The sequence below is a fragment of the Alligator mississippiensis genome, chromosome 6 (assembly GCF_030867095.1).
Source record: "Alligator mississippiensis isolate rAllMis1 chromosome 6, rAllMis1, whole genome shotgun sequence".
Classification (NCBI taxonomy): Eukaryota; Metazoa; Chordata; order Crocodylia; family Alligatoridae; genus Alligator; species Alligator mississippiensis.
The window spans coordinates 68,934,633-68,946,910 of NC_081829.1; the positions used below are offsets into that span (position 1 = coordinate 68,934,633).

Below are 12,278 nucleotides of genomic sequence, written 5' to 3' on the forward strand. Positions count from 1 at the left end.
AGCTCCTTGAGTACCCTGGGGTGTAGATTGTCAGGGATGGCTGACTTGAAGGTGTCCAGCCTCTCAGGCTGTTCCTTCATGAGGTCAGCATTGATGGAGAGTAAGGAATCTCCCTCACCTGGGCCTCCGTGTCCCGTAATGGGCAGGGGCATCCCATGGGACTGATGAAAGACTGACGCAAAGTACCCATTTAGTAGGTTGGCTTTTTCCTAGGCATCGGTTGTCAGTAGTCCCATCTGGCTTAGCAGGGCTCCAATGTTGCCCTGCTTTTCCTCCAGCTCCCCAGGATTTTTATTATCCTTGATACTTGTAGCCAGTTGGAGTTCCGTTCCAGCCTTGGCTTTCCTGGTTCGCTCCCTGCAGGTTTGGATCAGTGCAGAATATTCCTCCTTGGAGGTGGATCCCGTCCTCCATCCTTTGTACATCTTTCTTTTTAGATGCAGGAGGTCAGCTAGTTCCTTGCTGAGCCAAGAGGGCTACTATATCCTTTTGCTGCCTTTCCTCTGAGATGGAATAGACTTAGCTTGTGCATCTAGGATTGCTCCCTTGAGGAGATCACAGCTGCCAGGAACTCCCAGCCTTTGGAGTGCATGAAACCCTTCAGGCTAGGCGATCCTGGCAACTGGGATCTTGCCTGGGCTGTCCCTGCGCCAGCAATAAGGCGTTATTGGATCTAAAGCATGATCCCATGATCACACCTCCTGCCATGCCTATATGGTATGGCAGAAGGTATAATCGCATGGGTCATACTTCAGATCCCATTGCACCTTTACCTGAATGTCTGGAGGGGCCCTGATATACAGAAACTTGTGCAATTCCTTGGATGCTATTTGGTATGTTCAGGAGATGTTTGTCTGGGTGACAGTATTTCTAGGTGTAATAAGTTGTATTTACCTGTAACGCCTTGAATAGGCACTGAGAGTACAACACCGCCCCCTAGGTTGGGGTCCCCTAGGTCGGGGTCGACTCACCTGCCATGACTTGTTGGTATATGAAGAGAAGAAGGGAGTTCAGTGCTGTTCTCTTCCCCTATAGACCCGAAGACAGGGTACTTACAAGTGTGTCACAGTGTTCCTCGGGGCTCTGCCTCCCCTACACCCCGTCCACTCTCCAACCGCTTGGGTATTCCACTCGTTGCCCCAACAATCTACGTTGGCCCCCTTAACTACAGCATCCAGCATTGGCTTCAGTAATCCAGCCCATCGCCAGGATGTTGATACACCTGGAGCCTCAATCCCTGGTCTCAAGGGTCTGAGCCATAGGTGTCTGGCATCTTTCACCAAGAGGGACACCTCTAGTAAGCTGTAATGCTGAGGGGCTGGGGATTGCCTGTCCCCAGCCTGATGCCAGGCACTGCTCCCCTTCCTTTGCTGAGGGGCAGTATCTTCTGTGCTACCACAGCCAGCGCCCTGAGCCTCCACCTGGCTGGCATGCTCCCAACTGGCTTCCTCCCCACCCTTGCCAGCTTCCAGCAGGGTTTTAAAATTTCCCGTGGTGGCAGCATCAGCTGCTGCAATCAGCTGGCTGCCGCCCTGCTCGGGAAGCAGCAGCTTGAAGAGCCGGCAAAATGCCAGCTCGCATGGCTCCTGCTCCGCCCCTGCCCATCCAGACGGTAAGTTTCCTAGGGTGCAGGGTGCTCTCTCTCCCCCTCTGGGAATGCCAGGATTTGTCTCCGGCATCTTTGGCACCTGTGGGGGCTTCTCGCCACCACATTACCTTACTTTTTCACCTCTAAAACCAGTATTTTGGCAGATGTTCTCTATATTAAATTTTAGCCTGCTTTCCTGAAGGGCTGTGCCACTTTGGTACTGTCTACTGCAGACTCCCTTTCCCTGGCTGTCAGGACTTTTGCCTTAACATCTGCCTCCATCTCCTACTACACCAGGGGTGGGCAATTATTTCAGTTGGGGGGCTGCTTAACAAGTTTTGGTGATCTGTCAAAGGCCACATGGGTAGCCCTGTCCCTTGAGAGTTGCCCTGCCTCCTGGTCACTATATTGGGACTGGAAATCCTGCCCCTTAACCCCTAACGTTTGCCTCCAGAAGTCCTTCCCTGTCCCCATACCCCTGCATACCCCTTTTGGGAGGTGGGGTTGCCATCTTAGAACCAGCACAAAATAAAACCCATACACTAAAAGTCAAACACCTATCATATATTTTAATTTTATTACAAAATATATTTTTATTGTGATTTGTGTTTGCATAGTCTATATAGAGCTGATTGCATAACAACTCAAAAATAAAGTCTTACTCCTGTATATTGTGTGTGGGGAGTGTGGGGTGTGGTATAGTGAGGTGTGTGGGGGTGTGTGCATGGTGAGGTGTGGTGGGGTATATGTGTGTATGGTGGGGTGTAGATATGGTGGCCTTTGTGTGTAGGGCAGTTGTGGGACTGTGGTTGTGTTTGGGGGGGCATAGGTTATGTTGGGGTGGGTTATATGTCGGTGAGGGTTGTGGGGGTATGTTGGGGTGGGTTATATGTCGGTGGGGGTTGTGGGGGATGGGTGTGGATGTGTGAGGTTTGTGGGGTGTGAGGGAGGATGGGGGGTATGGGGACACCCCACATGGCGCATAGCCCATGCTGCCAGCAGCAGCAGGTGGGGGTGCTCAGAGTGCTCATGCCCGGCACAAATGCTGCCACCTGGCAGGGCATGGCTCTGGCCAGTGCTGCATGCAGGGGCAAGGAGCACAGCCTGCCTGACCCGCCTCTGGTGCAGGGGCTCCACACTGTGCTCCTGCAGCTCCCACACTCACGCCAAGAGAAGCCCTGTGCTGGACTCCACATGGAAGCAGGGGGCAGAACTCCCTCCACTCCCCACAGAGTCTGGGAACCTGTGTGCAGGGGGTGGGGCAGGCAGCCAGCTCCAGCATGGGGCTTCCCCCAGTGCAAGTGTGGGAGCTGCAGGCGGCAGTGCGGAGCCCCTGCAATAGAGGCGGGCCAGGCAGGCTGCGCTCCTTGCCCCCCACCACACACAGCACTGGCCAGAGCTGTGCCACACCAGGAGCCAGCACCTACACCAGACACGAGTGCCCTGAGCCCCCTGACTGCTGCTGCTGCTGGCAGCGGGATCTGCGCACCACATTGGGGAGTGTGTTGAGGGATCCCCACAACCTCTACCCTCCCTCTCACCTACACCCTGCCCAGCCAAGCTCTGCACTTCCACTGCCCCCCTGGGTGCAGGCTGTGTGCAGCTCTCCACGCTTCCACCCAGCTGCAGCTCTACTGCCCCCACTACTTTACTTTGCCCATTTCTCCAGTTACATGGAACCCACCTACAAACCACAAACCTCTTAATGATAGAACTTATATGTGTTTTAAGAATCCTTTCCTTGCCTTGAAAGCCCTGCACATTCTTGCTTCTGCTTTCTTCACTGCTTTAAACTCTCTGCAACTCTTTTTGCCTCCGTTAAGTTACATTATTTCTTATCACCACAGTTTCCATATTGTGTTCTCTTTCTTTATGCATTCTTCTCTGCTTTCTTTCTGGATAAAAGTCATTCTCAGCTGATTCACTACATCTTCCTTTTCTCCTCTTTAAAGGTTTTTTTTTAAACCTCACTTTACCTGGAAGGCCTGTTTACGCCAGCTAAAACCACCAACACTTCATTACTGCTCCACCTTGAATGATTTTAATAGAGCAAAGTATGCATCCAAGCTGGCAATTTGCATGTCAAATTTCAGCTTCACACTATTTAAAACTTGTTTTACACCCATTAAAAATATAGTATGAAAGAGAAAGTGACAGCTGCCCTTTAGCAGTGCTGGTCTAATACCACACCAACAAAAACTTTGTTCAACCTAGTCAAAGTTGCTTAAGCGCCAAACTGACCTACACAAATCCTTTGTGGTTTTCTTAATATTCATATTCACGTTAAGCAACCTGACAAGAGTTTGCACTTCCAACATATAAAGAAATATAATTCATACACCTCTTTTCTCTGATTTGCAGTCTAATGCAAAAATTTAACTCTGACCTCAGTAATATGGAGAAATATTCACTTCTTACATGAGTTTATGATGAGTTGCTTGGGGAGCAATGTGAGATTAGAGCTGGAATTAAAGTGCAATCTAGACGGGGGGAGGTAGTGAGTATATAGGGACATTAACACAAGTTACATTTTTCATGTGATTGGGTCCCTGAAAGCACTCTACAACAGTGACATAACACACATGCATGACTGCAGAGTACTTTTAAAATGCCGGATCACATGAAAAATTAACCCTCATCAAATCAGCTATTAGCTGAAGGCACTATCAAACAGAGTGTCTTAGGAAGCTTCTGTTCCCTTGAGGGTTAATTTTTAGCACCTTTGAGGGGCTGGGCTGGTGCTTATGCTATAAGCACCAGCTAACCCCTGTCCCTGGGGCTGTCAGTAGGGGAGGGAGAGGGAGGGAAAGGGAGCAGCAGGAAGCTTCCAGCTGGGCTTTGCCTGGCCAGAGTGGAAAGGTGGGGTGAGGTGGAACAGAACCCCCTCAATTCCCCCCCCCCAGCTACCCTAGCTCAGGTATTGGGGGGAGTCAAGTCGGACTCATGAGACAAGGGGGCTCCATTCCATGGACCCTCTCCAGCTCTGGCCACTGCAAAACCCAGTCAGCAGCTGCTGCTGCCATGTCAAGAGGCCTGGGCAGGGGGTAGAGGAAGGCAGCTGCTTCCAGGGGGGCCCGCAAGGCAAGGAGGCTCCGTTCTAACCCCCCCCCTCCCACCCCCATCCCCCAGCTCTGGCCAGGAAAAGTTCATCTGGCATGTACCTGCTGCTCCTTCCCCTTCCCTCTCCCTCCCCTGCTGACAGCCCTGGAGCTGGTAGGGACTGGGGAGAGGGATAGTTCAGCAGCCTCTTTGGCAACTGATTCTTGGAGGCTGCTGGAGTATCCCCATTTGCTGGCCAGAGCTGGTGCAGGCAAGCTCAAGCCTGCCTGATGCAACAGATGAATGCCTATTGAGGGGGAGGAGGGGCTGTAGCTCATGCCGCTTTGTGTAAAGCACCGTGGGTTAGAGCACAGCCCCTAAATGTCTGTAGGCACCCAGGGAGATAGAAAATAATGTTCGTTCTTATTCCCAGATTAGAAAATAGAAATTTTGCTTTTCTTATATAAGTGGTCAGAAATTTGGGGGCCAAGAATTCTTTCCAACAAAAGCTATCCCATACTAGGAAAGAGCCCAGTGGTCAGGATACTTGTCTAAATATTAAATTAGGGTTCAAAACCCTATTCCAATTAATTTTCATTTATGCAAAATTCAACAGGTCCAACAGACGACATTGAAAAAAGGTCTACTGACACTGGCTAATAGTCTGGGATGTGGCAGAATCACAGAGCAAGGACTTAAAGTTAGGTTCTATGTCCCCAGTGGATATCTCATCACCATGCTTTTGGCTAGTTGTAGAGTGGTGAGTAGGAGGTATATGGCTCATTTTTTGCAAATGAAAAAGATCTTTACGTGTTGGTTTCATCCAGTTCAGAGCATGAACATTTTTTAAATCTTAGTTTTCCTGTCCCATGAAATTTTGATTCCTGCCCAGCTCTCTTTCCAGGCTAGTCATAGTCACAATGCATTTGATAAGTGAATGCTCGTTATATATAGTCAATAGCATATAAATAATGTTTCCAATTTATTATGGCCGTTACCTTCTACATATACATTCATTTGTTTTCTCTAGATAACAGCCATGTTCTTAATGTAGTCATATTGTCCTCATCTGGACAAAAAAACATGTCTGATTTCCGAATTGTAAAGACTCAGTTGCCAAAGGGTTGTTTTTGGAGTGTAGTTCTTTGTATGTCTATATTTAAATGGATCTAGCTGTAAGGGTAAATTGACAGTGTAAAATCCATCCTAGTGAAAAACTGGTCACAGTGCTGTTCTGTCTTGCATTGTCGGTAGAAATGAACCTCATTTTAGCTGTGCTTCTGACTGATATACAGCCTTGGAAAGTTCCAGGTTTTAACACAATTTGAAAGTACATTTAAAACATGATTTGATTCAGTCTGGTACTTACTCCAGAGGCTAGGCTCAGGCTCTCGGTCTCTGGGTGATCCTGAGAATGGAACTGAAGGAGGGGACTTGGGTCTCTCCCAAATCATTTAATCTGCATAGTTGCTGGTCCCTCCCTGGTATGACCAAAGAGGAACAAATGGGTGTGTCTTTTGTGGTAAACTGTGAATCCAGGGTTGGGAGACCCATCCTTTGAATTAACATACTTTCTAAATGTGTAACATGGTTTGTATCACTATAGAGTTCACACATCCCCTTACAGATCTGTGTTTGAGCCATTATCTTTTGATGGTTAGTCTAAAAAATATAATATTATATTTCTTAAAAATAGAAACCGACCCAGAAAGGGCAACCACTGCCATGCAGCAACCTCAAGGATAGACACTGACACTTCACCTCTTCCTACTGTTTCTTTTAACCTAACTTTCTGGATAGTAGTTTCTGCAAGACAAATGACTCCCTCAAACATACCTTGAGAGCGTGAAACAAATCTGCTTTAATTTATACTTGTGTATGACCACTGGCCAAAATGGGGTTGCACAGATTTAACTGAGAGCACTGTATGACTAACTCCAGCTTTGCACCAAGATAGTCAGTTAACTTCATCAGTGGCACCCACGTAAAACTGATGTGACACACACAAAAAAAGCAATCAGCTTTTAGTTTTTTACAAAGTAATAGAATCAAACAATGTGTGTAATAAAATTTACTTCCCATCTCTCTGCTGTTCCTCAAAGCAGGAACAGAATAACTGAGTAACTGTTTTGTTTATGGGTTAGTATTAGTAATAGGAATAAGTAATATTAGTTAAGTTAAATAAGTTAAACTCCTTGAAGTTGCACAGCTTATAGCCTGCTTGGCAGTCTATATTAAAATAACATTTTTGTGTCTTTGCAACAGACGTATTATGGTGGTCACACTTCTGGATCTTGAAGCTACAGTAGTAAAACAATATTGTTTGGACAACAGGAAGAAGATAGTAGGAAGATTAATGGGTCCAGGCAGGATGTTATGCTAAGGAAGAAGAAACCTGAATAACCTCAAAGTATACTTAAAGACAAGTATTCCCCATCTAGCCATTGAGCACTAAGACATGGGTATTCTCATGTTATCAAAACATCATGTAGAAAGACTTTTACATCATCCTCAAGTCCTACCCTGGAATACAGGTAACCTGTATGCAGAAATACCAAGGAAATGTAAGGAATTTCAGTACAAACAAGGCATGTCTACATGTTCATCTACGCCAGCTTAAATTTACCGCACAGTAAATTACTGCGCGGTAAGCGGGAATAGGCCGGTGACTACACTTGCAGGCATTAAGATGCATTAACATGGTGTGTGGACTGATGTGGGACTAAAGTTAGTCCTATGTCAGGCCACATACAGTGTTCCTGCGCACTAAGGCATCTACACACACGTTACTACAAAGTAACTAATCAGGCATAAATTTGATGCAGGTATTAAATTTACGCTCAAGTCAGTGTAAGTCACCATATTTACTACACAGTATGGGCATGCACGTGTAGATGTCCTAACATCATTTTCCTTTAGACATGCGAGTGCTTAATTAGCTAAGCCACACCCCAAAGCTATAACAGATCTGGGATCCACATCTTAATTTGTTAAAACAAAGCAAGAGAATTTTGTATCTGACAAGACAGTCTATAGATCAGGGGTAGGCAAAATACTGCCCAGGCAAACTACTGCACACACCCCTTTTGCCCCCCCCAATTAGCTTTTCTATTGCTAATTATGTAATGGTTATGTTTACAAATCAGTGGCATTAATCCAAAAGATCTGGCATATAATATTTAAGACTAGCCTGTTGAAACTTCACCTCCAGTCATTCATGTACTTAAAATATTATTAAACTGCCGGAACTCACCATAACTATGTTGGTGAGGCATGGTGCCCCAAATCAATTTCTTGTCTTGTAAAAACTTTCCCAGCTCAGTTAATCATTGAGACTTCATTCATGCAAATAATTGACTATGCATCCTTTTCTAAATTTACGTTTGTACAGCCTGTTTTCAGAAGCAGGTGATAAAATTTGTAATGCAGAAGGTATGTGCATAGGCTGAGAGACAGCATGAAAATGAGAGACTGATGCACTGAAATCAGTGCCTCAGCCTTTTTTTTTAAATCAGAGAAAATGACTGATTGTTTTCCTGAAAGAGGTACTATTTAACTGAAATGTGATGAAAACTACCTGTTATACTATGAGATAGACCAAGCTGAACAATATAATAGGGCTGCAGGACCAAAAGAAAGGGAAAGTTGATAAAAAGAAGTCTGATATCAAGATGGTATCAAGCAAGAAAATAAGCCAAAATGATGGGCAAGTGCCACAAATCTGCTCCTGAGGAGTCTTTTAATGGTGCTTATTGTAATAGTTTACTCTGCCATCATCTATGTTCTAAAGCCTGAGGCTGATGCTAAATCAGAATTGAAAACCCTGGTACATTAAGGGAATCTTTGCTCGGTCTGATTTTTTTTAAGGTCGATCAAAATTAGGCTATTAACACATTTTATTAATGAAACATAGCCTGTCACAAGGGTAGAGGGAAGCAAAAGATGAGTTGATTCATATTTATTATCTAAATATCAGTGAATAGATTAACTTCTCGTCTATTGCCACCTATTTTAGTGAGGTTAATTGTGTCATTGTTGTGCAGCTATCACTTTACAGGCACTTCCTCTTTGATTTGTATCTGGAAGAACATCTTCTCTCTGTGTTCTTGAGGGTTGATAAACAAAATGGGCCAAGTTCAGAGGTGATGCATTACTGATGTAAACCAGATCCCCTCCTTCACTCCTTCCCCTTGTGCCTAAAATGGCATAACACAGATACAAGGATGGGATGTTAACTAAATACTGATAATTCATAACCTAATTTAAAATACACATTTTTCCATTTCCTTCTCTTACTCCTCTCTTCTGTCCCTTCAATAAAAGAGATACAACAGTTTAGGCTCCCATTTGGTCATTCAGCCAAATCTTAAACTCATGCAGCTTGGTGTAGCTCCACTGATTTAAATGGTGCTAAAAGTTTTCACTGGTTTATAATCCAGCCCACTGAGGCCTTGTCTTCCCTATGAAAATTCATTATGTAATTAAATAACATAACATTTTACTGTAGTTTCACAGGATCAAAATATGAAGTAGTGCCAGACCCAGTAAGTCTGCTACCTAGACATAGATGTTTCATTTTTTCTGTGACACAAAAATTCATCATCACAAATCTAATGATTCCTCTCTCAGATCAACCTAAGTTAAGAAATTAGTGCTGCATTGCAGGGTGCTCTGAAGGAGGATCAGCAGTAAGAGACAGACACAAAGGAGTGGCTGTCAAGTGCATATATGCAAACATATGTTTGTTTTTCTAGCAGCAGATAGATTTCTTGGAACAAGTCCTTTAGATACATCTCAATGAAAGGGAAGGTAATTCACTTGATTAATACATGTATAACAATAGGGCAAGAAGCAAATATGTACTACCTCATATTTAAATATATGTCATCAAACATCTAGCGTTAGGGCAAAAGTTGACCCTACTTCAAGATACCTCCATTTTCCCAGGCCCCTTCAAAGAAGAAAGTTTTAAAGTATGCATTATTTGAAAATAAGGATGAAGCAGGGGATTCACATGATCTTGCTCTAGCCCTGACATTTGCAGCATTATCTCCTTTTTCTAGTGTATGTTTGTTTTGCATTTTCAAAAGCAAATTCTTTTCCTTGAGCATGGCAATGCAATTTTCTCTAAGAAGCAGGCACCTTCCAAGGAAACAGGCCTCTGCATCTGTGCAATTCCATAGAAACTTTGTAGGTGTAATTATAGGTGTTTATTCCCATTTTTTTGTAAAAGACCAAGGCACAAAATAGAATCGGCATGTGGTATTACGGGGTAGGTTCTTGGCCATATTTTTAATGCAGCTATTAAAATGTGAGCATCGTGTTCTCTGACAATTAGTCTCTTGCTGGTTTTAAATAGTTGGCTTTAGTAGCATGTGTTGACACATAGTGAACATTGTGTTTGTGGTACCTTTTCAGTCAACTTCATTTTCTCTTTTGCAGATTTATGGGCAAAAGGCTGGGCTTCGAAATGGCATGGATTACATTCTAAAATATAAACAGATTTTCTGGCACCAGGGGGATGAAAAGAACACCAGAGATTGCAAGTACTCATAATAACCATGTTCTTGGATACTTTTCATCAATCCCCCAATATAGCTGTAGAAGAGTTACTATCTAGCTTCTACTAAAGTATTAAGTAGGGACACTCTGTCTGGCAACTATGAAGTCACTTAAGCCTTTGGATTTGTCCTAGGAGCAGTTGGCACCAGAAGCATGGGTTTAAATGAGGACACTGTGGCATCTTGTCCAAGGAAAATAACCTGTAATAAACTACATATTTGAAATCATCTCTAAAGTATCTAAACCAAGTGTATTTGCAAGCTTAACCAACAGACACCGGCATTTTCAAAAACATAAACAAAGACAAATTTGGATTTCTGACTGGTTTCTCTAAGAAGTGTTTCTACGTTAATAAAACTTTCTCACTCAGAAAGTAAAATATCCATTTGGTTCTCCAGTCTTAGCTCCAGTGTTAGTTTGTGGTAGAACTCAAATGCTCTGACTCCCATATGGATACACATGCCTCTAATTCAGGTTTGGTGATGCTTTAAATGTGACCTAAGTGGCCCATCAGGAGGCATGGCCTGGAACTCAAGAGCTGCTGATGCTCAGGCTGGAGACTCTGTGCTGCTAATATGCTCCTGCAGCTCAAGCATTGTTTTGCGCAAGAGATGTTAATTCAAGTGCAGGTGTTAGCTCTGTGGTGGATGTAATTAGTAACATGGTTTCCTACTGTTCTCAGTTTTCATCAATATTTTAGCTGGTGGGTCCCAGTGTTATGTTTCTTTTCTTATTATTTTGAAGTGTGAAGTCTTCTGTTTTCATAAAGTAGAAAGGAATTCTATACAAGAGCTTAGCTATATATTTAATGTGTTATGCAGAGTCAGCATCAAGTATGTCTTACACCAAGATATAATTAGCACAGAGGAATTGTTAGCTTAAGGATAGCTATAAAGACAGATGTTTGTTTGCTCATTCATGGCTTCTGCCAGTACAAAGCTACAGCCCTCTAATGGTGGCATACCTGTTTCATACGGAAGTACCACAACCAAGCAATGTGTGACCTCCTAAGACAGGGGTGGGCAAAATGAGGTCCGTGGGTCAAATGCAGCCCACTAGGATATTCTATCCAGCCTGCGGGGCCCCTAAAAAAATTAGAAAATTAATATTTATCTGCCCCTGGCTGCCTGTCATGCAGCCCTAGATGGCTTACCAATACACAGGAAACAGCCCTCTGCCCGAAATAATTGTCCACCCCTGTCCTAAGAGGACCCTTGGGTGGCCACCACTGCCACCTAGGAGCTTGATTCAGTGGGGCAGTTAAGCATGGGTCTGAAATTTAAGCACCTGAGTAGGACCATTGGAGTCAAAATAGCTGCTCATGTGCTGAAGTGCCTTGCTGGCTCTGACCATTCCAGCTGAGCGATTCACTGATTCAACACATATCCCAGGTAGCCTGTGCCAATAGGACTGAGCAAAGCATCTGACAAAAAATAAATCAGCCTGCCTCTGGGGATAATTTCATTGTTCACATAGGGCTCCTATACATGTGCAGGGGGGCTGCTCCAACATACTGTAATTACAGTGCATTAGAGAAGACTTAATTAATCAAGTCTGCTGGAGTGTGGAAATTACCACACTTCAGCAGCCTCCCACATCTCATGTATCATAGTTTCATAGTTGGTAGGGTCAGAAGGGACCTGAGCAGATCATAAAGTCCGATCCCCTGCCATGGCAGGAAAGAGTACTGGGGTCAAATGACCCCGGCTAAGCCTCCCCTTGAAGACCCCCAGGGTAGAAGCAATTACCACTTCCCTTGGAAGTTCGTTGCAGATCCTAGCTGCCCTGACTGTGAAGTAGTGCTTCATGATGTCCAGCCTGAACCTACTCTCAATCAACTTGTGGCCATTATTCCTAGTTACTCCTGGTAGTGCTTGGGGGAACAGGGTCTCTCCCATTCCCCGCTGGTCCCCCTTGGTAAGTTTATAGATGGCCATCAGATCCCCTCTCAGCCTTCTCTTGTGGAGGCTGAACAGGTTCAAGTCCCTCAGCCTCTCCTCGTAGGGCCTGCCCTGCTGCCCCCTGATCATGCAAGTGGCCTTCCTTTGAACCCTCTCATTGTTGCCCACATCCCTCCTGAAGTGCGGCG

At 44.6% G+C, this 12,278-nt stretch overlaps 1 long non-coding RNA gene across 1 annotated transcript in view; it reads left to right on the top strand.

Annotated features, from left to right (window-relative positions):
• Window positions 1-10,572, top strand: part of LOC132251188 (uncharacterized) — a 30,760-nt gene extending 20,188 nt beyond the window's left edge. Inside the window, exon 2 of the long non-coding RNA XR_009463077.1 lies at window positions 10,070-10,572. This is a non-coding gene — a long non-coding RNA (uncharacterized LOC132251188). The remainder of the gene's footprint in view (window positions 1-10,069) is intronic.
• Window positions 10,573-12,278: the final 1,706 nt, after the last annotated feature.